Genomic DNA, 24,694 nt, shown 5'->3' with positions numbered 1-24,694 from the left:
TTACTACGACCAAAATGAAAAGGCCGAAGCAAAATCATTTTTTTTTGTTTTTTTCCAACAATACTCTAGTCCAATATTCGAAAAAGTTGTTAAAACCGTGGAAATCGTCGAGTAGAACCGGCAGGTGAACTCTGATTTCTTTGCCTTGGAATTAAGGCAAAAATTAAAAAAAGAAGAAATTATAGTCTTAACTGCAAAAGTGTAATTTTTAAATAAATAAATAATTATAACAGCCGAAAGACTATGCTGATAGCGCCGCATTTGCTTGAGTTTACTAATAATTTTATTATCATGTAAGCTTTAAAAAAAAAATAACAATAATAATACTTATAAATAATATTCCAAACCTATTTTTCTTTACTTTGCCGTCCTGAAGTTTTCCTTTTCTTGTTTAATTTTTTCTTAATCGTTAGCTGCTGTCGATCCACTACTTCCCTGCTCGCTAGTGACTTCCACTGCTCGTCAAATGAGACATTTATTTATTAAAGCGACAATCGTTTAGCGAGATTAACCAACTATTTGAGACTCTTAGCTCAAAAACGACATATTCGGACCAGTGCTTCCACTTTTATTTATTTTCTTGCGAAATTTAATCATTAACTGGGCATTCGTTTATTTTTATATAAATTTTGTCGCGTTTGATTTTCTTTGCTCAACAAATTGCGTTGGTATGTTTTTCTTTGGGAACTGTAAAATCAAAAATAACTGCAAAGCCAAAAATAAATCAGTGCTACCAAATAAAATGATAAATCAAATCAACAACTCGCCTCGTGGTGGGTGAATCGAAATCAGCTCTTATTTGATTTCAGTGTTTGAATTTGCGAATAAATTGATTTACCGAATTCACCTGATTTTTTAAAGCGAATAGTTACTGTTCATTTGCAAATCAATGTGTTAAATTATTATTTTTAATTTCTAATACGAAGATTTTTCATTGAGTGTTCTAGAATCTCAGCATTCCGGCTTATAACAGACACTTGACAATTTTTCGTTATCTGCCTCCGTGGCGCAATTGGCTAGCGCGTTCGGCTGTTAACCGAAAGGTTGGTGGTTCGAGCCCACCCGGGGGCGCACACTTTTTTTGTGACTTGATGGACAAAATAATAGAATCTCAATAGTTTTTAAGTAATTTTATTATTCTTTTCTCTTGTATTCATTTTTTATAAAAACTTAGCTCATTCTATAACAAAAACCATGTAATTCAAAGTTTCAAACTTACTACAAAATTGAAAAAAAAATCAACAAATTTCATTAAAATTACAAACTTTTTGTTGGAGTAAAAAAATTGGTGAAATTTGAAAGGTTGAGCCAAGAAGTACCGAGAGATTTGGTAACTCCTAAGACACTCAGGGTAAAAAGCCCGTTGCATTTAAAGCTATGGAAGGTGAAAGAGTACATGCAAGAATTTTCCAGATTTTTTGGTAAATTTGAAAATATCCTTTAGTTTGAAAGAAATAATCTTACAAATTCTCATGACATCCGACCCTAACATCCGCAGCCTTGTTCTAGCAAACTCACAATATTCCACTTAGTTTTGTCTCTAAGCCATCTAACGGAAACTTTTTATTTTGAAATTGTCGGATCATAAGAAGAGGGCTTGATTTGAGTGAACATCTGAAGAAGTGAAGAAGTGGGTGCTCTGGTTGGTAGATTCCTCACATACAGGCGTCTATTTTGGATATATGTGAGTATAACAAATACGTGGCAGTGCTAGTGTTACGCGAGTCTCACGAGGCAATTCGCGCTCTTCGTCTGGGGCTGGTGGTGAATAGTTTTCGATAACTGCTCTCATGAGGCGAGAGTGTAAGAAAATGTAAATTGACTCTCTATGGATGTCGTTTATAGCCTGTCGGTAGTGCGTCGAATGTCAGCGTTTGGCCTATTTCCTGCCTAACCTCGCCTGTGAGCTCGCATAGATCAGTTCAAAAGTGAAGTAGAAGGCAGTTCTGATACTAGTAAGTGTCTGCTGTGGTAGTCCCAACGGTAGCAACTCAACAAAGGATTTTTGCAGAGCATTATTTTATGCTACTTGAAAGGAAGTTAAAGGGCATCGTTGTGGAGATGATATTGTGAAGACCCACAGTGGCAGTTTGTGCAGCGATTGACATTGAATCTCTGTTATGAGCTCCAATTGGTGTGCCCGGCTGGGGTAATTTTAATTTATTGAACAGACGAAGCTAAATCAGAATAGAGAGGTTGCATTTGGACGACTATTTCATTTAATCTAAAAAATATTTTTTAAAATTACCTTATTCCCTTGCTGCTCAGAGCGCTATTAGGTTGAAGGAGATTGGCCTCTGGAGGCAACTTCCTGTAGGACATATTAGCATCTTGAAGCAGATCTTCCCTTCCGCTTTGCACTGATCTCTCCATCCGCAAACTGAGTTTTAAGGGTTGTTATCTTTCCGAGCAGGCAAGATAGGTCTCCTTTAAACTACCGAAAACAAGCAGCGTTTTTCAAGCAGAGGTCTTCGCGATCCTGCAAGCATGCAAAATGCTTAGGGATCGCTGTTGGGAGGGAGACATTAATATTTTTCCCGATAGTCAAGCTGTGATCACGGCCCAGTCGACGCCGTATTGCAGCTCTCTTCTGGTGAGCTGCTGTAAGGGGGCGAATATAGAGGGAAATGAAAATGCCAATGAGTTGGCCAGGAAGGGGTCGACAGAACCGGTTTCAATTGTCCTCTTCTCAGACATCGGTGTCCCCTTGACCGTTGTTAAAGGAAAACTACACAATTTTTTTCCAAAAAAAAGCGCCAGACAGATGGAGGTCTATCTCATCGTGTGCTATTTCGAAAACACTATGGCCTCAATACGATATAAATTTCCAACCTTATTGTGGTGTTCACTGGTCACTGGGTGATCGAGAGAGAAAGAGACTGTTGAGCACTTTCTCTGCAAATGTCCGGGTCTGGCGGCTAGGCGCTTGAGATTCCTTTGTGTGTCCTTTGGGGATGGCTTGAAGAAATTCTGCAGGCTAAATCCTTTTCTCTCCTCCACTACATCAACAGCATTGGATGGCTGTAGACGGTTTTTTCTTCTCTAAATTTTTTAGCAGATAGTGGTCCACATTATGGTATCAAAACGGCGCGTAAGTGCTACTTTTAGTCTACCTGGGGTACTCTTGCCATCTAACCCACCTACCTAACTACCGTATCCGCTTTCATTTAAATAGAAAGGTGACTTTCTATTGAATTAAAGGGAACTGGAAGTATTCATAACACCGCGTTACACACATTCTGTCCTATGAACCAAATATACTTTTTCGGAAAGGGGATTAAAAAAAAAATTCACGTGTATCGGCGATTTTCATGTACACGTAACAATTTTGTTTTTTTTTGTATTTTATAACTTTAAACGAGCAATTCTTGTATGCATATCAGTATAGCCGCACGATTTCATGTGAATGAAATTGGGCACACAGATAGTGTATCACATTTCTAGACTTTTTACCTAGGTGTTGCCACTGACAATGTTTCACAGGGTTGCCAGCTGTTCGAAAAAAAAATTGCATGAGATATGCCGTTGTGGGTATCAAAAGAAAGGTATTTCACTCCGCATTACAATAGAGATATAAAACCCCGAATTTTTTTATTAATTTTATTATATTAAAATTAAAAATTGTTACATTAAAAATTTTAATGCTTTTAAAGAAACTTAGGCCTTTTATTTTTTGCGTTTGTAAGCATTTGTGTCAGTATCGTCATATGGAATACTGCTACGTCGATCACGAGCGGCTGTTATTTTAAAATCAGCCGCCACTATATTCCACTGTTTAAAGCGTGATGCAAAGAGTTCGGCTGTTCTCTTTGACAAATTTCCTTCTCGTACAAGGTCATTGAAGTCGGCTTGCGTTACTAAATGCGGCACTGCAGTCCCAAGTTCACTGGGTGTTGGTACAAATTCCGATACTTCTGGTTTCCCGCATCCCGCATTCGATGCAAGAAATGTTGGTGCTACTGTTGGTTCTCCATTCCTTAATTCGGGAACATCATCAAAATTCTCCATTGAAGCCGCTATACGTTCTTCTGGTGAGTACAAAACCGCTGGAATAACCGATTCTACATTAGCGTAGCGAATTTTGTTGCGGCGAAAGTATTGGTACCCTTTAGTTTGAGTAAAAGTTACGCAAAAGTAGCACAGTTCACTGCAGTGCTCCGTACGTGGTAGCCAAATTGTTGGTACAGAGTACTTTATTGTTGACCTTCCATCAGTAAACTTGCATAAACTTCTATAGCAATAGTCGCACACGACTTCCGGAGTATACCACAAGTAAGGAACATAAGCAGTCTTGAATATTTTCTGAAACGAATTAACCACTGTTTTCGTAATAGTTTTAAAATTTTTACTTGGTGCGAATAAGCCACAAACGTAACAAAAGTTATTTCGAGTCGGGCACTGCATTTTTCGTAAGATGAAATATACTGAAAGACGTTTTCGCGCAACAGAACTTAAAACAATTGTCAAAGTATACGTGTCCTAGTAGCGCAACTGTCAGATGATCGGAACTTTCGGAACTGTAACAAACACACAAACGGCACAGAGTGTATTGTATGAAACAATAAATTAAAGGTTAATAAGTTAATAAGCAAAACTACCGCTGCCATTATCTTATAAGATCTAATTTGCTGAATGTCTTATAGTAGATAGATTGCAAATAAAGTTGTTTAAAAGTTTGGAGTCCCTTCAAGTTATGCCGAAAATTTAGAAAACAAATTTTTTTTTAGAAAAAAAAATTCAAGAAAATCTGAGAATTGATAAATTTTTTTTTTTAATTTTACATAATAAAAAGATTTCCACGAGTCTGCCTGCAGAAATTCAGCGCGATTGGATCACGGAAAAAGCTTTAAAAATTGATCCAAAGTTTTTCACACAGGCGGACTACGAGCTCTATATTTTATACATAAAAAAAAAAATTCTGACGTGTACATGAAAATTGCCAATACACATTTATTTTTATTTTTTCTCCCCTTTCCCCTTTGTAACGCAGTGTAATGGAATAGATCACCTCAGAAAAGATACAAAGGAGAGGTGGCCAAATAGCTGCAACTATATTATAATTTTAGTAAACATTTTTTTTAGAAAGTAAAAATGTGTACACTCTACTAAAAATTTGAAATTTCGAGGAAAATTTGTTTATTTGTTTCTAATTTTCTACAAAGTCTAGATCTTTAAGTTAAACGGTTTTGGTTGTACAGGGTGGGCCAAATAAGACCTACTAATGTTAAGCATAAATAACTTTTTTATTTTTTGACATATTTATTTTTCTCTTTTTGTAGGTTATAATTGAATTGTTGGAAATTTATTATGGAACCCAATCGCAAGACTACCAACAACGACTACGATACGCTATTCGTTTTACACCATTAGCCACACAAATTGATTTTTTAAATAATGTTTTGATGTCGGTTGAAGCGCATTTCCATTTAAATGGTTATGTCAACAAACAAAACTGTAGATTGTGGGGCTCTGAAAATCCAAGGGCAACACACCAACATCAGTTGCACCCATCTAAATGTACCTACTGTTTGGTGCGGTGTTATGGCCACTAGAGCTATCGGTCCATATTTCTTCGAAAATGAGGATGAAACGCCGGAATCGGTTTCAGGAGCTTCTTACAGAACATTGATTGAAAACTTTTTGCGGCCAATGGCGGAGCAGTATCCTAATTTGTGGTTTCAACAAAATGGAGCAACTGCGCATACTGCTAGGCAGTAGTCTTTAGTAGGTTATTTGGCCCACCCTGTAGTATAATATATTTTATTAAATAAAAAATAACAATTAAAAAATATTCAAAAACCTTCCAGTATGTCGAGCTGCTATTATTGTGAATACAGGTGTTCTTATATATAGTAACTAGCTTTAACCCGCGGCCCCCGCTCGCGTAGGAGTAGTTTTGAGGGATTTAGGATATGTATATAAAAAAATTACAAACAATAATTTCATAGAAAATAATTTTTTATTAATAACCATCGTTTGATCTTGCATCTTTCTTTCTTTTTGCCCCAGTGGATTGTCTTGATAATGTAGATTTTCTTCTTGTCGGCATATTGTGATCTCATGAAACGAATCTGCTTAAAGAATGGAGTAAATAAAAGCCTCATATTTTGAAAACTTTTGCAGAAATGAGACAATTTACATTTATTTTCGATCCATTTTTAAGACTGTGCGATACGGAATAGCGTGAGTAGTTGGGTCTTGAATCTGCATTACATTCATATATCTATATATATAATTATATATATATATATATATATATATATATATATATATATAATTTTTCATTCCGGTTATTTGGTTGACACGAATGCTTTTTCAGGTATTATTTTAATTTATTTATTTCTAGCACGCCAAGTCTGAAATAGTAAATAATTCACCTTCCTGTCTCTGAAATTGAATTTTGAATGTAATTTTAAATGCTTTTACCCGGCATCCGTTGCTATGCCCCCAATCAGAAAAATATCAAGCAAAATTATTTTTATTAATTTTCTATCTCAAACCGTTTTTGACCTTTGCATTTGGGTCATAGTTGAAAAGCTTATGCGGATTATGAAGTCTAGAGTGTGCTATAAATAGTGGGAAATAGGAAAAACTAAGATTTTTTAGATTAAATTTAAGCAAATATTCGATTATTAGTGACGAATGAGAGTGGTGGCGCGGCCTGGGGGCTGTGGGAAGGGAGTTCCATCATAAAAACATGCCTATAACCTTCATTGGGTGAAAATATGAACAAAAATTTCTACGTCATTCGGTGTTGTCGTTTCGTAGTGATGCGCGGACAACGTACAGACTTTCACCTTTATAGTATAGATTTTTGATAGAACATTTGTTCTGCAGCCATCTCTATTTAATCGCTTTCCAACTGGTACAATTCTAGTCACTCTAAAATTAGTATGACTTCTTTCTTCCAATACCAGTTCATTAACTGGAATGCTTGCTAGGTATTAGTTTGAATTCTTACTGAATTGACACCACAACAACAAATAAGTAAGTAAGCAATGGGTACTGAACTACCCTCACTGAAAAAATAATAAACATTTTCTGGCTTGAAACAAACGGAAGGAGTCCAATGTGTGCCTGTAAAGAGTCAACGCCTCGCAATTAGAAATCTTAAAGTTCATCATAGAGAATATTTATACATAACATAAAATACACATCAAGTGAAACAAACAAAGCCAAAAAAAAATGTGCGCCCCCGGGTGGGCTCGAACCACCAACCTTTCGGTTAACAGCCGAACGCGCTAGCCAATTGCGCCACGGAGGCTGTGCTCAAAATTCTGCCCAAGTAATTATATTACATCAGCTCAATACTTAAGAAATTTATTGATTTAATTAAGCAACAATAGTCTACAAATTGAATAATTTTAAAACAGACAATTCAGTTCGAAAAAATAGCAGTGGCTTATAATAAAATATATTTCGATTTTCTTTTTTATTTAAGTAAGACTTTTTGTTGCCGGATGGTTGACCTAAATACCGCATCACTGAATTTACATACATGTATTAATTTCTGTTCTAGTTAGCATCTTCAAAGAGTTACAAGTGTTTATGTTTTTATAAACGAAAAATGAGTACTCATTTTTCTGTACTTATGGCGATTTTGTTTCTCCTAAAAAATTTTGCCTTTTCATTGCTCTCTACTTCTTTCGTGTTGGGCTCTAAAATAAGGTAATCCGGTGGAAAATTTCTGTGCTCGATTCTAAAATAAAATCCAGTAGGAAATTTCTGTGTTTGATTTCCGTAGCCTGAAGTTGCAATCTGGCAACTGACAGCTGTATCGCAAAGTTTGACATTTTTTGGCTTTTACGTACTCAGAACGTTTTGAAATACCAGCACTATTTGTGTTGTTTACAGTAACTTAAAAGATTCATCTCGGTCCAAAAATGGAATTAAATCGTGAACATTTTCGTGCGATTATTTTTTACAACTTTCGACGTGGATTAACTCAGCAACATTGCATGGATGAACTTAATTCATTTTTTGGCGATGAAGCTCCATCAAGGACCAATATTTATAGATGGTATGGTGAATTCAATCGTGGTCGTAGTTCACTCCAAGACGAATTTCGTGAAGGTCGTCCAAAATCAGTTGTTGTTCCGAAAACCATTGATGCTGTGCGCGAACTGATATTGCAAGATCGTCATGTGACCTATCGAGAGATTGAGACAATCTTAGGCATTAGCTGAACCAGCATACATTCAATATTGCATAAACATTTGACTGTCAAAAAAATTTGTTCGCGTTGGATCCCACACAATTTGTCAATCGCTCAAAAAAAGGCTCGTGTCGATTGGTCGAAGAAAACGCTCAAAAAATACGATCGCGGATCGAAGATGAGCCAAATCCAACAAAAGTTGTTCGCGCACGAAGCACTTCCAAGCAAATGGTCGCCTGTTTTTTCGGAAAAACTGAACATGTCGCAACCGTACCACTAGAACAACGTAGAACAGTAAATTCTGAGTGGTGCACAACCATTTGTTTGCCAGTTGTCTTCCAAGAAATTAGGAAAACCAATCGCCAAAGACGGATCACTCTTCACCAGGACAATGCGAGCTCTCAAACATCGGCTCAAACAACTGCATTTTTGAGCACCCAAAACATCGAATTAATGGGTCATCCGCCGTATAGTCCTGACTTGGCACCGAATGACTTCTTATTATTCCCGTACGTAAAAAACAAACTGAGAGGTCAACGTTTTTCGACACCTGTGTGAAAAACAATAAAGTGATTTTCGATGATTAAAATTTGTTTTTGTTCTCTAATCCCGACATATAAAAGGCACCCCTCGTATTGAGAAGATTCAGACAGTCATGTACCATTTTTGAGGTGATTTTAGTTGATAGAAGGGCTTTTAAAGCCGGCTGACTATCTGAAAGTATATACATAAGTGTGAACTGCTCTCATTTTTCTATGCAGACATTCCCTCACATATATCCCAATGTCATGTATTTAGCTTGTTAGGTAGATATCCATTAGAATCGATTTTTTCATTTTGGGCCCATTGATTCCCGCTCCTGTTCTACCATCTTCAAAGTTAGATCTATCAGTGTGCCATATCTGTCATTAGAATTATTTTTCCAGGCCGTAGGTTCATTTATGAGAACTTAAAAGTTCGTGAAGAGAATGCGCTTGGAAGATAATGTATCTACCCTGTGAAGCATAGGAGTGTGTCGGAAGTCTTCTAAGATCTTTAGATGTCCTTGCATGTTTTCATTGCTCTTGTTATACCGACGCAGATGAGGCGGTACAATTTGTTGAGATCGTTTACCGTTCGATCGTTTTTAGATGAAATTTCGTTCGGTAATATTTTTCTCGGTAGAAGTTTCGCTTATATGCCACTGCTATTGTTTCGAACAGAGTTGTATGAATATTGAATGCGTAAATGTTAATAATTAATAATAGATTAGGGTATTCACCAAGGTGACGTAAGTGTCGTATTGTTGTTTGTTGTAAACTTTCAAATATAAATATGAAAATAAATTAAAAATATATTTAGGTGGCTCGTATGGTCCCGCACAAGTCAGGTTATGAATTTTGACACGTTTTAAAACATTAAAAAAGGTTAGGTAGGTATCGTATCGGTGGCTCGTATGGTCCCGCACAAGTCAGGTTATGAATTTTGACACGTTTTAAAACATTAAAAAAGGTTAGGTAGGTATCGCACTTAGACCACCAGGTTCCATTGTGTTGCCAGTGCTATGTATCTGGAGTCGAAAAAATCATTTTTTATAATTCGGAAAAAAAAAAAATATAATTGATTGATTTTTTCTCTTTATGACATAAGGCAATCGCACTTTTACGCCACCTTGTGAATCACCTCATTATTTAAATCAAAACTCAGCTAACGGTTGGTAGTAGCACTTCAGCGGTTTTAACACTACCAAACATTTGTCGCACAAACTTAGCATATAAATGCATAAATATTTATGTACTTTTATGTTTTGTGGTTTTCATTTTTCTTATGCATAGATTCGGCGGTTTGCGCTGATTAAGTTTCAGTTTTATACGCGTACTTTTTAGGTAATCATTACGTTTTATTTTAAGCTGTTCAAGCTGTTTTAAGCTACAAGACATTTTTGCTGCTGATTAGTGCACAGATTTTGGTGTTGTGCACAAAATGCACAGAGAGGTGATTTTTCTCGAAAACATGATTTTCGACTTAAGCGGGTATTGCTTGTTATCAGAAGTAGAAGATGTAGGGCATGAGGATTCATGCTATCTTTCTGCATGAAGTTTTTAGAATTTATAAAGTCGTCAACAGCAAAATTGTTATGTACATGTATGTTATGTCCCGCCCTCGAAGTGTAACCAATTTGACTGCTCGTGCATCAGCTGTCTGTTTGTTGGCTAAATAACAGTCCTGAATATTGTTTACAAGCGAACGGAAGTAGTAGTACCAAGAGTAAATGCCAAAAAAGAAAATCAGTAATGAATTTCAAACATAATAGTGAGATTGCATTATACCTATTTGGCTGGAAAATCACATGCAGCGATTGTTTGTGAGCTCGAGTACCTTAAAGTAAATAAAGTTTTTGTTTACCGCACCATTACTCGTTACAATGTGACTGGTAGCATCGCGAAACGTCATGGAGGTGGTCATCAAAAGACTGCAACGTCACGTGAAATGGTTCAAAAAGTGAAGAAGCGACGTGAGCGAAATACCCAACGAAGGGCCAAGCAAATGGCGAGAGAACTGAAAATATCTGACCGTAGCATCCGCCGCATACTGAAAAATTATCTCAAAGTCAAGCCTTACAAGACCCAAAGGTCGCATGATCTCACACCAAAGCAGCAAAACAGCAACAAGTCAGACTTGAGAGAACGAGGGAGTTGCTTCGCTTGGCCGAAAGCGATCAATTTCCGAACATTGTGTTTTCTGACGAGACAATTTTTCCAATTGAGCGATTCGTAAACTCCCAAAGCGATAGGGTGTATTTGACTGACCGTTCATACGAGAATTCGAGTCATCGATTGGCCACCAAGAGGCAGCGCCCGTCACAGGTAATGCTTTGGGCCGCTGTAACCGCAGATGGGCGCTCTCCAATTGTTTTACTTGAGCCTGGCGTCAAGGTAAATGCGAAATATTATCGGGACAGTATTCCGGAGGTTGCTTTGAAGCCGTGGGCAGACAAACATTTCGGTGGCAGACCATGAACGTTTCAACAGGCACCATATCACAAAGCTCGAGGGAACCAAGAATGGCTAAAAACAACGTTCCGAACTTCATAGCGGCCACACACTGGCTCTCAAATTCGCCAGACGCGAATCCGCTGGATTATTCTATTTGGACCATTTTGGAGAGCAAAGACCGAACTAAAATATTCACCAGTCTCAAGGTGCTGAAGAAAGTCATTGACCACGAGTGGGCCAAAATACCTGCAAGTCGCATTCGGGCAGCTTGCGATTCGTGTCTGTCTCAAAGCCATAGTCAAGGCAAAGGTGGTCATATCGAGCAAAAGTAAATTGATTCTTAATTTTTTATTATTTTCACACAGTTTTTACTTTGACTTGAATAAAAGTAATTTTTCAAACTAAATTTATGGCCATTTTAATTGGTTACAGTTCAAGTGCCGGATCCTGTAACATAAATGAACGAATGAATGTGAATGGTTGAATGCATTGTTTTGATCGCTCCTGATTTTTCCTGATAATTATCACCATATACTGATAAGTAATATTAATTCTAAGGAACTCCAAAAACCCCAAGAAAAACTTCGTAGTGTAAAATAAAATTGTGATTGTGCAGCAAATTGCAGGATGTCTTTACAATTTAGCTGGTACCATTCATTTTGACTGGTGCTGGTAGCTCAAGTGTTAAAGCTCAAGTGAAGAAAAAAATCCTTGAAAAATACCATGCATTTTCTTATTTATATTTTATTATTAAGGGTGGTTAAGTTTCAAGGGCCGGTGTTGATTTTGAATAAAATAAAATTTTTTTAGGAAACTATTATTATTTCTCTTTATTATGATAATATTAGTATAGCTCAATTACGTGTAGAACACAATATTGGTCAAATAACCGCCGCGGTTTCGGCGGCACACCTCCATCCGATGGTCCAAATTTTCGATGACGCTGAGGCATAATTGTGGTTCTATGCCGTTAATGTGCCGAATTATCTTATCCTTTAGCTCTTGCATTGTTGTTGGCTTATCGACGTACACCTTTTCTTTCAAATAACCCCAAAGAAAGAAGTCCAACGGTGTCAAATCACATGATCTTGGCGGCCAATTGACATCGCCGCCACGTGAGATTATTCGGCCATCAAATTTTTCGCGCAAAAGAACCATTGTTTCGTTGGCTGTGTGACAAGTGGCACCGTCTTGTCGACACCACATATCGTCCACATCCACATCTTCCAATTCGGGCCATAAAAAGTTCGTTATCATCTCACGATAGCGGACACTATTCACCGTAACTACCTGACCGGCCTCATTTTGGAATAAATACGGTCCAATGCTGCCGCCGGCCCATAAACCGCACCAAACAGTCACTCTTTCTGAGTGCATTAGTTTTTCGACAATCACTCTTGGATTATCATTCGCCCAAATGCGGCAATTCTGCTTATTGACGAATCCACTGAGGTGAAAATGTGCCTCATCACTGAAGATGATTTTCTTCGAAAATTGGTCATTCACTGTTGCCATTGCCTGCCACCATTCTGACCATTAACGACGCTTGAAGTGGTCAAAAGGCTTTAGTTCTTGAGTCAATTGCACCTTGTAAGCGTGTAAATGCAAGTCTTTATGCCTAATGTTTATCAACGACGAGCGTGAGAGGTGCAATTGTTGGGCACGACGACGGGTTGAGGTCGACGGCTCTTCAACCACACTATCCCGAACAGCAGCAATATTTTCTGCAGTACGAGCTGTATGAGCATGCACTGGTGTTTTCACATCTCCTACAGACCCGGGTTGCTCACACTTTTGCACAATTTTTCCGATTGTACGCACATTTGGACGATTAAATTGACCGAAAAAATCACGAAGCGCGCGATATGAATTTTGATTTGAACACCCGTTTTCATAGTAAGCCTGAATAACTCTAAAGCGTTGCTTGATTGTGTATCTTTCCAAAGTTCAAATTGAGTTAGTCTGAAACTGAAAAATGTCAAATGAAATACAGAAAAAAACTTGACGCTTAGGTGTGGTTCACATTCAACATCGGCCCTTAAAATTTAGCCACCCTTTATTATTTATTTATTCTTTTTATTTATTATTATATTATTTACAGCCAAATCAAAATAAATTCCAAATACTACATGGACCACCCTGTACATGCTTAAAAAACGCATTATTTTTAAGAATTTATTTTTTATTGGCGATTTGTTGATTAATTGTGCTTGCACTTAGAACTATTAAAAATGCACAACTTCTTGTTGTAGTTATTGCTTTTGTAAACACTAAAGTTGAAGCAGAAAAATACGTCTTTGTCTTGCATTACAATGCAATACCATATTTATTACCATAATTATTGTGGTTGTAATAATTTTTGTTGCTTTTATTGTTATTATTATGGCAAATGCGGATTTTTACGATCCAATAATGCAGTATAGGTCGCTTTTGTGTTTATTTACAACTCCATTTCTATTACATGCAGCACTGCTAGTAAATCATTATTATTATTGTTGTTGCTGTATGCGTTTCCACCTCTACTCATTGCATATCTTATTCTTGGCATTTTCACACTTCTTACTTTTTTACGAATATTTTCCGCATCCATCATTCAGCGCCTTGCCAATTCTCACATGCAATTTCACATCAAACATATCTGCATTTTCATTGTTTTTGCATTTGCTGGCGTCGCCGGTTTTTGTTTTGTCTTATGGTAGTCGTCGTCGCCGTCGCCGTCGCATCTCGTTGCACTGCAGCCAGTTTCCGTTGCCTATTCGTCGTCGTTCGTAACATGCCGGCCAACTCACCGCCCACCACCTCCTCTACAGCATTTTTACACTTTACGCTTTAGTCCATGCCTTCGCCTTCATTCGTTTCGTACACAGCTTTACATTTTCATTCGCAACGTTCGTCGCTTGTCGTCGACATCGGCAAAAGCAGAAAAAACAAAAACATGAACATTTAAAGCAAAAATCACAAAAAGAATACAAAAGCTGTGCGCTGCATGCAATCGCGCGCAACAACTACAACGGCTTCGTTAGCATCAGCAACAGCAACAGTAAAAACAAAAATCAACCAACAACATGCGCCAACAAAGCGTCTTCTATTCATTCACCATTTGCACTGAGCAACACCTACCGCTTCTCCTCCCGCTCAATTTGCTCCTTTCATTGCATTCAACATCGATTTGCCGACTGTTTACTCGCTACTTTGCTTCACTTCATATATTTGTTGTTGTTGTCATTTTATGTTTAACTTGCCAATCGCTTCGTTTTGCTCGTGGTTTTGTATGCAATTCAGTTTCAGTTTTCGGTTTTCAGTTTTGTATTTTCAGTTTCGGTTTCAGTTGCGCCGATGCGTTTAGTCTTTCGCCGACGTTGAGAGTGTCAACAAGTTTGCTGCGTTTTTGCTATTTTCACTACTTACTGATTCAAATGGTGGCGTCTGCCAGCCTGTCAGTTAGTCAAGCTATAAGACAAAAGTTAGTCAGTTGCTCAGCCTGTCAGACTGTCAGTGGAACGTAGAGCGACCGAATATTTTTTGTTGACTGCATTTGCAACAGAAATAAACACAAAGTTAGTGATGCGAGTGCGGTGTTTGCTGGAGCGTTTCATGGCGCGGAAACGAAATACAAATACAAAAACAACAAGTTAAAAATAAACACTCATTATAGCAAACAAAAAAACAAAAAAGGAAAAAAACAAGAACAATTAAAAAAAAGAGAATATAAAAAAAAAAAAAAATATTAAAAATGACAAATAAAGTAGCGAAACTAAAAACAGTAAAATTTAAGTAAAATTAAACATAAATTATTAAACAATTAGTTGAGTCTTGCAACGAAAATTTCAATTTTTTGTTCACTAATTTTAAAGCGCAAATTTAAAAGATTCAATGATAAAAAATAAAATTTTTAGATTTAAAAAAATTGTAGGTTTCAAAAATTTGTAGACTTCAAAAATTTGTCAATACAATTTTTACAATAAAGTTTAAATGTAAAAATATTCAGTACATTAAAAAATGCATGCAACGTAAATGCAAAAAAATGTTGCTTTTTAAAATCTATTCACACTTTTTAGTGATGTAGAAAAAATCATAAAACATAAATAAGGCAAAGATGGATAAAAAATTAAATTAAGTTTAAAGACCTGCTTGCGAGATTCGGTGAACAAAATCCATAATAAATTATTAAGTAAAAAAAGTTTTTAACGAAATTGTGCGTTAGAAAAATATGTACCCAGTGGCTCAATCAAGTCATGAGTGTAAAATAGAAACCAAAATATGTCGTAAAATATGTACAAAAAAAGATATTTCGTAAAAACAATATTTCACAAAATTTATTCCAATATAATAAAGCTCAGCAGAAAACAATACACACTTCAATAAAAAAATAAATTATATTTTTACGCAAAAAGTAAGTACTAAGCACAAACATGAATTTATAGAGTAATTAGTAATTTTATTTATTTTATTTTATTTTATTTTATTTATTTTATTTTATTTTATTTTTTTTTTTTGCATCCCAAGAAAGGAGTGATTTACATTAATACCAATAATTTATAACAGGTACAAAGATTACAATTAAATGAATGTCTATAAATATTATATAAAATAGTTAACAATTTTACAAACAAGAAAAAACGTTTACTGTAAAAAGTTTCGGACTATATGGCAGGAATTGAGAAAAGCTGCTTTCTGCATGTCAAAAATTAAATATTCTGGGAGTTGAAGGGTTTTCACGTTGTCTGCTAAGTTTTTATGCACTAGTCTGTGGGCTGAGATGATAATTGGTAGTATGTGCACCTTCCTTAGGTTCCACTGGCGTTTGACATCAATGCCCAAGTCAGAATATTTGGATATTTTTTCTGCATATGTTTTTTGCATGTTTTTGTTTAGAGGAACAGCAATACGAGTATCAGCTATATAACCAGTCGTTTGAGATTTATCAATCAGGAAAATATCTGGCCTATTGTGGTCTCTTGTGGCATTTGTTAAAATTGTTCGGTCATAATATAGAAGTAGTTGGAGTCTTCTTGAACAGGTTCTGGGGTGTATCTGAAGTACGGTATTTTGCTTGGATTGAAGTTGTACATCTGCGTCAGTTTTAGATGGATTATTTTCGCGATGTCATTGTGTCTCTTCAGGTACATAGAGTTTGCCAGTGTGGTTCATCCCGCTAGCACGTGGTCTAATGTCTCACTCCGACTATTGCATCTTCGACATCTGTCTGCAGCGGCATTTCGTTCTCGCATTACATATTTAATGTAATTTCTAGTTGGAATCACACCATCTTGTATGGCGAAAATGGTAACCTCCGTTTCGGCAAATATCGACCTGTTGGTAAGCCATAAGTGCGACAATTTTTGGTCGACATGTGGGCTCAGCAAGTCTTTTCTTATTTTATTTTATTTTACTTTATTTTATTTTATTTTATTTTATTTTATTTTATTTTATTTTATTTTATTTTATTTTATTTTATTTTATTTTATTTTATTTTATTTTATTTTATTTTATTTTATTTTATTTTATTTTATTTTATTTTATTTTATTTTATTTTATTTTATTTTATTTTATTTTATTTTATTTTATTTTGTTTTATTTTATTTCATTTTATTTTATTTATTTGGATAAATGTGGTTTTACCTGCAAGGCTCAGTCTTTTACAGTACAACAAAAAGCATAAAATTACAAAATTTAAAATAAAATTTTTAAATCCAATGTTGGACCAATAACTTCGATAAATTCCAATCCAAATAATTATTGGCTCGGCAACTAAGTAACTATGGATTTCACTCATAGATGGCTTCAGTTGAATTTTTAGGTGTGCAGACATAGTACAAATGTAAACACACATTTTGTTATTTAATGGTTGGCGAATTGCTGTCAATCAGTAAAAAAAGTTTTTTGGTCGCTTGCGAAGTTTTCGTTTGGCGTTCATTGAAAAATGGTAAATCAAAAAGAACATTTTCGTCATATTTTGCTTTTTTATTTCCGCAAAGGGAAAACCTGCTGTTTGTGGTGACGAAGCCTTAAAAGAACGGCAGTGTCAAAATTGGTTTGTCAAATTTCGTGCTGGTGATTTTTCACTCAAAGATGAAAAACGCTCTTGTCGCCCAGTTGAAGTTGATGACGCCCTAATCAAAGCAATAGTCGATACGGATCGTCACAGTGCAACACGTGAGATTGCAGAGAAGCTTCGTGTATCACATACAGGCATTGAAAAGTACTTCAAACAACTTGGCTATGTTCAAAAACTCGTTGCATGGGCTCCTCACAAACTGAAAGAAACGCATTTAACGCAATGCATTGACAGCTGCGATTTACCAAGAGGCGTAATGAAAATTATCCATTTTTAAAACGACTGATAAGTGGCGACGAAAAATGGGTTGTTTACAACAATATCAAGCGGAAAAGATTGTGGCCAGGTGAACCAACTCAAACAACATCAAAAGCTGATATTCATCAAATGAAGGTTTTGTTATCAGTTTGGTGGGATTACAAAGGAATTGCCTACTTTGAACTCTTACCACCCAACCGACCGATCAATTCTGATGTCTATATTGAACCACTATTGAAATGAAGTAAAGCAATTGAAGAAAAGCGGCCCGAATTGACAAATCGAAAGAGTATTGTATTCGAAAGAGTGTTGTATGGCCATTCAGCAAAAATTATTGGAGCTTGGTTGGGATGTTTTGCCACATCCACCATATAGTCTTGACCTTGCACCATCTGGTTACTTTTTGTTTCCATCTTTACAAAACTCCTTGGATGGTAAAAATTTCAAAAATGTTGATGTTGTCAAATCGTATCTGATTCAGTTTTTTTCTAATAAAAACTAGAAGTTTTATGAACGTGGGACTATGATGCTGCCTAGAAGATGGGAAAAGATCATTGATCAAAATGGGCAATACATTACAGAATAAAGTTATTTATTCCATGGAAAAATTGTCTTTGATTTGCTAAAAAAAATTCGCAATTACTTACTTGCCAGCCCAATAATTAAAAAAAAATTGTTTTTGGAGCCCACATCGATCATATAATCCTGCAATTTGATCAGGAATAGACCACTTTTCTGGAACAAAGTTCTATTCTCGCGCGTCCGAATGGTTTCTTACAGACGACCAATGTTTCTAAAATTTTGTGTTGGCTGAGTGACACAGCACAAAAGCTGCCATTTTGATTCACCACTTGTAGAACCTCTACTTTTTATTAGTCGAACCATCTTGATTTGACTATAAATCTGCCTATGCCATCAATTTTCTTTCTGCAATTTCTTTCAAGCTGATCATCGAGAATTCTCCCAGCGCTCTATGTCGTAGAGCACCTAGTCTGAGGCACTTACACAGATAGTGAGAAACTGTTTCTTTAGCTTCTTCTAGATTGCAGCTTCTACATTTATCCCCATCTTCTTGGCGTGGTCTCCCAAAGGGAATATGTCTGCTCGTGGTTTTCTTAACAACTCGTCAATTTTGGACTTGTTGCAATCTGGCCACGTTTCCCTCGCTATTTTGCAGGTATAGATGTTGGATCATCTCTCAACTGCCTGCTTCTGGAATTGCAAAAAGATCTCCCTTTTGTAGACGCACTGCTACCTCTTTGGATACAATAGAGGAAGCCAGCGTCACAGTCAGAGTCTTGCCAGTTCATCAGCTTTCTCATTTCCTTCTAAGTTCCTATGGAGGGGTACTCAGATGAGAGAGATGTCTGTCGCGTGCGCTAAAGTATTACGTTCTTCTTTTCATTATCTGATAATTTTTGAATTAATTGTAGGTGACTTTAAAGCTAAGATGGCTGCTTGACTATTTGAAAAAATATGCATACTCCCGATAGTTGTTGCGGATGGTTTTTAATTACCCTGCAAGCTTCCGAGAACTGCTGCTTGAAAAATACTATTCCATTTACCCAGGCAAAAGGACTTGGAAGTTTCGAGGTATTTCGAATATACACCGGCACCAAAGCCGCAATCCATCTTGGATCCGTCAGTGTAAAGCGCAGTTGGATTCTCTTTGTCTACTGAATTCAAATTCCATTCCTTTCGCGTGGGGAACTTTACCCTAAACTCTGAATTTTAGTCACAAAAATTTTATACAGGGTGGCTGATGAATTTTGCTACATTAAGAAACTCAAATAACTTTTTTTTTAGTATATGGAATTCATTTATTTTTTTTTTCAAGTTGAATGTCATTAAATTTTATTAAATGTAGCTTAACTAGTTTTAAAAATAATTGTATTTAAATGCCCCCAAGCTCGTTGACACAAGTGCGGCATCTTAGTAAAAAGTTGTTCATTGCTGCTTTGAGAGTTGCGACAGGAATAGCCGCAATTGTTGCCCGAATGGATTGTTTTAGTTCATCCAAATTTGTTGGCTTTGTTTTATAAACTTCTTGGTTACATAAACCCCACAAGAAAAAGTCAGGTGCAGTAAGGTCAGGCGACCTGGGGGGCCAACGAAATTCGGAGTTTCTTGAAATCAGTTTATTGGGAAATTTTCGTCGCAACTCTGTCATAACAGTCTGGGCTATGTGAGACGTTGCCCCATCTTATTGAAACCACACAGAGTTGAAAGGAATTCTCTTTTGGCGTAGTTCTGGATAGAAAAATTCTTTCAGCATTTTCAAATAACGGTCTCCAGTAACCGTAACGGTGTGACCATTTTCTTCAAAAAAATATGGCCCGACAATACAGCGTGAAGAAACCGCACACCACACTGTCACGCGAAGAGGATGCAATTCCGTCTCGTGGAGTATCTGCGGGTTAGAAGTACTCCATATTCGACAATTTTGTTTGTTCACATTGCCGTTTAAATCGAAATGGGCCTCATCAGACATGAAAAGGCAGTTTAACATGTTTTGGTCTTCTTCCACCATTTGCAGGATCTTCTGGCAAAATTCCAAGCGAATCGGCAAGTCTGCTGCATTCAGTTTGTTAACCATTTGAATTTTGTAGGGAAATAAGTCTAAATCTTTGTGCATTATTGTTTGCAAAGACTGTCGGCTGACACCAAGTTGAGCAGATAAGCTTCTTGTTGAAACCCTTGGATTGCTTTGTATAGCTGCAGCGATCGTTTCCCCCGTCCGAACTGGTGGGTTTCGATGATAAGGCCTTCTTGCGACTGTTCCTTGATCAGCAAAATTATTCACCAGTCTCATTATGGTCCATCTGCTCGGGGGATCGCCGCCAAACATCCGCCTGTACTCTCTCTGTACCAAAACTACGGACTCCAGTGCGGGATAGCGGCGGACTATCCAAATTCTTGTTTGCGTGTCCCAGTTATCCATTTTAATAAATTTTAAAGATCAATCTGCAAATTAAAACAAAAATGGAACATATAACTTAAAAAGAAAAAAAGTTATTCAATTTTTTTTTGGTAGCGGCTTTCATCAGCCACCCTGTATTATATTACATGTCAAAGTGTCATAAGTTGATTTCTGAACAAAATATTTTTTTTAATGTTACATAGTTTGTATTTTATATTTTATAATTTTTAAATTCAATGAGGACCGCTCAGCTTTATATTGACGTTGAACCAAAAAAGGCAGGAGTTTATATGAAATAAAAAGTATGAAATTATGTAATTTTTTAGGTAATTTTAGAGCAGAAGTTGGACTGAATGTAAAGGATTTTCCAACAACAGGTGTTAGGTGTTAAACAGGAGAGATGATTAACGATTTTTTATAGCCGCAATTGGATGATATTGATCTGGACAACGTTTATTTTCAACAAGACGGTGCTACGTGCCCCACAAGCAATGAAACCATTGATCTTTTACGGGATGAGTTTCCCGACCGTGTTATCTCTCGAAGAGGTAATCTCAATTGGCCATCGAGATCTTGTGATTTAACACCTTGTGACTTTTTTCTTTGGGGCCATTTGAAAGAGAAGGTCTACACCAACAGCCCAGCGTCGATTCAAACCTCAAAGATGGAATTCGTGAGGCTATCGAGAACATAGGGCACCCACTATGCAATTCGGTTATGGAAAATTTCATGAAAAGGATATTGTCCTGTAAGCGTGGTTGTGGTGGTCATTTGCTTGTTGTTATTTTCCACTATTAACGGCACATCTTCCTCTTTATAATGAAATAAACATACATTAAAAAATAGTACTTTTCTTTGAATATCAAAATAACACCTCTTATTGGTAAACTCTTTATATCTGACCGAAGGCAGTAACTTGAGCAATTTATGCGGAACGTTTTAAGCTACTTTATTAGCTGTAGAAAATGCAGCATATGCATCAAAAGTGTGAAAAAATAGTTGCTAATAGCACTGGATTGGAACCCGCATAAGTTTTTGAATGTTAAAAAGTAAATTTTTCAGGGCATAGTTTCAGCATTTAATGACGAAAACAGAGTAAGAAATTTGAGAAGCGATATTTTTCAAAAATTACAAAAAACTGTTTTCTGAAAAATAAAAAAAAATATTTTCAACGTGTTTTTTGTCAACATGTTTTCTGAAAAACAGGGAAAAAAATATTTTTCTCGAAAAACAAAATTTTTCAACTTTTCAAAAAAAAATCTAAAAAAAATTTTTCAATTTTCAAAATTTCCACACTTTATTTTTTTAATTTTCTTACAAAAAAAAAATTTGTTTTAAGCATATTTTATTCCAAAAACTGATGTTTAGATTAGATTAGATTTGTGGGGTGTTGGTAAAGTCCAAGCACTCAGTCAGTAGACGATTGCACTACGCCCGGATAGATTTCTGTACATAGAATAGAGAGATAAGAAAGATAAAATGTGGGTGGTAAGACGGAAAAATTAGTTTGAGGCCACTCTTCCAAAAATCTCTTGGATTCATTGAAGAATCTTAAGAGATCCGGAAGAGGAAGAGTATGAACTTTATCCATTATCAGTATATCGCATCCCAATAGCCAAAGACTGGTTTTATAAAACACCAGACAGCTACAGAGAAAATGCTCTGCAGTGTCGTCATCCTCAAGACAGGACAGACGTATCGGACTGTCGACGACCCCCATGGCAGCCATATGTTGACCACAAGCTGCCCTCTGAATACCCCCACCGGTACTCTCAGTTCCTTTCTGCCGAATTTTAGGAGAAAGGTCGCTATTTTCCTATTTGGTTCCTTCACAAAGCACTTGGCTACTCTGCACGAGTTCAGCCCAGACCAACGCCCTCTATGGGCAGACCTCACGAAGTCGTCAATCTATAGTTGAACTGACACCTAGAAAGGGTTCAGCGCCTAGTGGCATACTTGCAGAGCCTTCATTAGCCAGTTTATCAGCAAACTCGTTCCCTGTAATACCACAATGTTCAGGCTCCCAAATACGAATAACTTTGTTGTGTTTTGCAACACTATTCAGTTTTGTCGTTCATTCACCGACCAACTTCGAAGAGCAGCGCGGGTTAGCAAGGGCTTTCAGTGCGGCTTGAACTGCTACCCCGCCACTTTTTCTCAATTAGCCAGTATGCCACGTTCAAGATGGCATAGACTTCCGTAAGGAATGCCGTGGCCATTTGTCCTGTGGCATAGGAGCACTTAGTGTCTTCGTCTAAGTACCATCCAGATCCAGTACCATCACTGGGTTTGATCTCTATCTGGGCGCAAAATATCATACTTCCTACCGAAGCTAACGATACGCATCCGATTGCCCCCTTGCAACGAGAACAGAGTGCACCGCTCCGACAACTGGTGGTATATCTGACAGTGGCCAGTGCTTTCTTCATTTCCTCAGACTCCGTTTAACTTGAGCCTTTACGCCACCTTCATCGCTTCCTCTCAAATTTGAAGATCTAGAGGCTGCAAGTTCAGGATGTCATTAAGCCCATTGTCAGATGTCGCACTCATGGCACCTGTGATATCCAAGCACACACTTCTCTGTAGCCTGTTTAGGTGTTTTACTCGGGAATTAAACATTGTAGCCTTCCATCATACTATAGAAGCGTATGTAATAATGGGTCTAATCAGGGTGATGTACACCCAGTGTCCTATCGCCGGTCTTAGACCCCATGTCTTGCCAAAGGTTCTCTTACACTGCCAGAAGACTTTTACTGTTCGAGAGACCATCTGTTCGACGTGCTTCTCCCAGGTATGCTTACTATCTAGGATTACTCCCAAGTATTTAACCTCAGAAGGCAGTTGCAGTGTTACCCCTTTCAATATGGGTATTAACAGGCCTTCCATAATGCGTTTCCTAGTGAAAAGCACTAACGCACTTTTTATAGGATTCACCGAAAGACCATGCAATTCGCACCACTGCTCAATCTTATTTAGAGCTTACTTACTTACTTAGGTGGCCATAACAACCCGTTACCGAGTTACGGCCGACCTCACTAGCTCTCTCCAGGCGCCTCTGCTCCGCGCGCGCCTTCTCCAATTCTGTACACCAAGCGAGCACAGGGTTTCCTCCACCTGGTCTTTCTACCGGAGCAATGGTCTTCCTCTGCGTCGGCTCCCTTGGACTTCGCCCTCGAACACCTTCTTTGCTGGAGCTTCTTTATCCATACGCACGGCATGCCCTAGCCAACGCAGGCGTTGGATGGCGATGTGTTGAACTACGTCAATGTCGGCGTAGAGCTCATACAGCTCGTGGTTCATTCTTTTTATTTAGGGCTACCTGCATTTTATTGCATATAGCTTCAAGTGATCGTCCTGAGATTAATACGCACACATCTTGGATGTGTCCAATTTCCTGCAGATCATTAAGAAGAGAGTCCACCACGAAGCACCAAAGTAGGGGAGAGAGAACACCGCCTTGTGGGCAACCCTTCTTAACCTCAACTTTGACTTCTTCATCGCTTTCTCTATCCATGGTAAAGAGTCTTTTGGATAACATAGAGTGAATCCATCGGGCAATGATTTCTTCTACTACATAACTTCTAACAGAAGAGCACATAGAGTCGAAGGTAGCATTGTCAAAAGCTCCTTCAATGTCCACAAACACATCAAGAGTGTACTCTTTTGTTTCCAGCCCTTTTCCGATTATGCTGACGCACTCGTGCAGAGCCGATTCGCAATGATGTTATTTCACAATAAAAAACTGCATACCTACATTTAAAATTTATATTATTGCGCAACTAAGTTTCCGCTGTTTGTCGATAGATGCCGCCAGCAGTGTGTGCTAGTCGATTCTAACATAACCTAAACGTCTTAAACCAAGCTTAGACATATGGTAAACAAACTGCTTCGACACATTAGTGATTTTGTTTTAGTATCATAAACTTGTGAAAATGTCTGATTTTGTGCCGAATAATCGTCATATGAGGGAATTGTTGATTTTCCTCTTTCATTCGAAAAAACGGCGGCTGAAGCGCATGGAGAGCTACAAAAAGTTTATGCAGATGCTGCTCTACGTGAAACAACGTGCCGAGATTGGTTCCGTCGCTTCAGAGACGGTGATTTTAATGTTGACGACCGTCCGTAAAGTCCAGAGTGAAGGGAGGACAAAAACCTTCGAAGACGCTGAGTTGGAGGCATTGCTCAATGAGAGACGGTGTAAAACGCAAGAAGAGCTTGCTTCAGTATTAGAAGTTACCCGCCAATCCATTGCCAACCAATTGCATGTTTTGGGAATGATTCAGAAACAGGGGACTTCGGATCCTTATGAGTTAAAATCAAGGGATGAT

At 37.3% G+C, this 24,694-nt stretch overlaps 1 protein-coding gene and 2 non-coding genes across 4 annotated transcripts in view; 2 read left to right on the top strand and 1 right to left on the bottom strand.

The window, feature by feature from the left end:
• Positions 1-997: 997 nt before the first annotated feature.
• Positions 998-1,071, top strand: Trnan-guu (transfer RNA asparagine (anticodon GUU)). The gene has a single exon. It is a non-coding gene; the product is annotated as a tRNA-Asn (tRNA).
• Positions 1,072-7,190: 6,119 nt separating this feature from the next.
• Positions 7,191-7,264, bottom strand: Trnan-guu (transfer RNA asparagine (anticodon GUU)). Its single transcript has one exon. It is a non-coding gene; the product is annotated as a tRNA-Asn (tRNA).
• Positions 7,265-14,471: 7,207 nt separating this feature from the next.
• LOC128867546 (homeobox protein 5-like) overlaps positions 14,472-24,694 on the top strand; it is a 276,653-nt gene continuing 266,430 nt past the window's right edge. The window contains exons 1-2 of one of the 2 annotated variants that reach the window (XM_054108873.1): positions 14,472-14,593; positions 15,189-15,523. The gene's annotated coding sequence lies outside the window, so the exon portion shown is untranslated. Of the gene's footprint in view, positions 14,688-15,188; positions 15,524-24,694 lie in introns of both variants that reach the window. The other variant, XM_054108871.1, reaches the window with a different exon arrangement.

Source organism: Anastrepha ludens, chromosome 6 (assembly GCF_028408465.1).
Source record: "Anastrepha ludens isolate Willacy chromosome 6, idAnaLude1.1, whole genome shotgun sequence".
NCBI lineage: Eukaryota > Metazoa > Arthropoda > Insecta > Diptera > Tephritidae > Anastrepha > Anastrepha ludens.
This window is presented reverse-complemented; position numbering and strand designations above follow the sequence as displayed.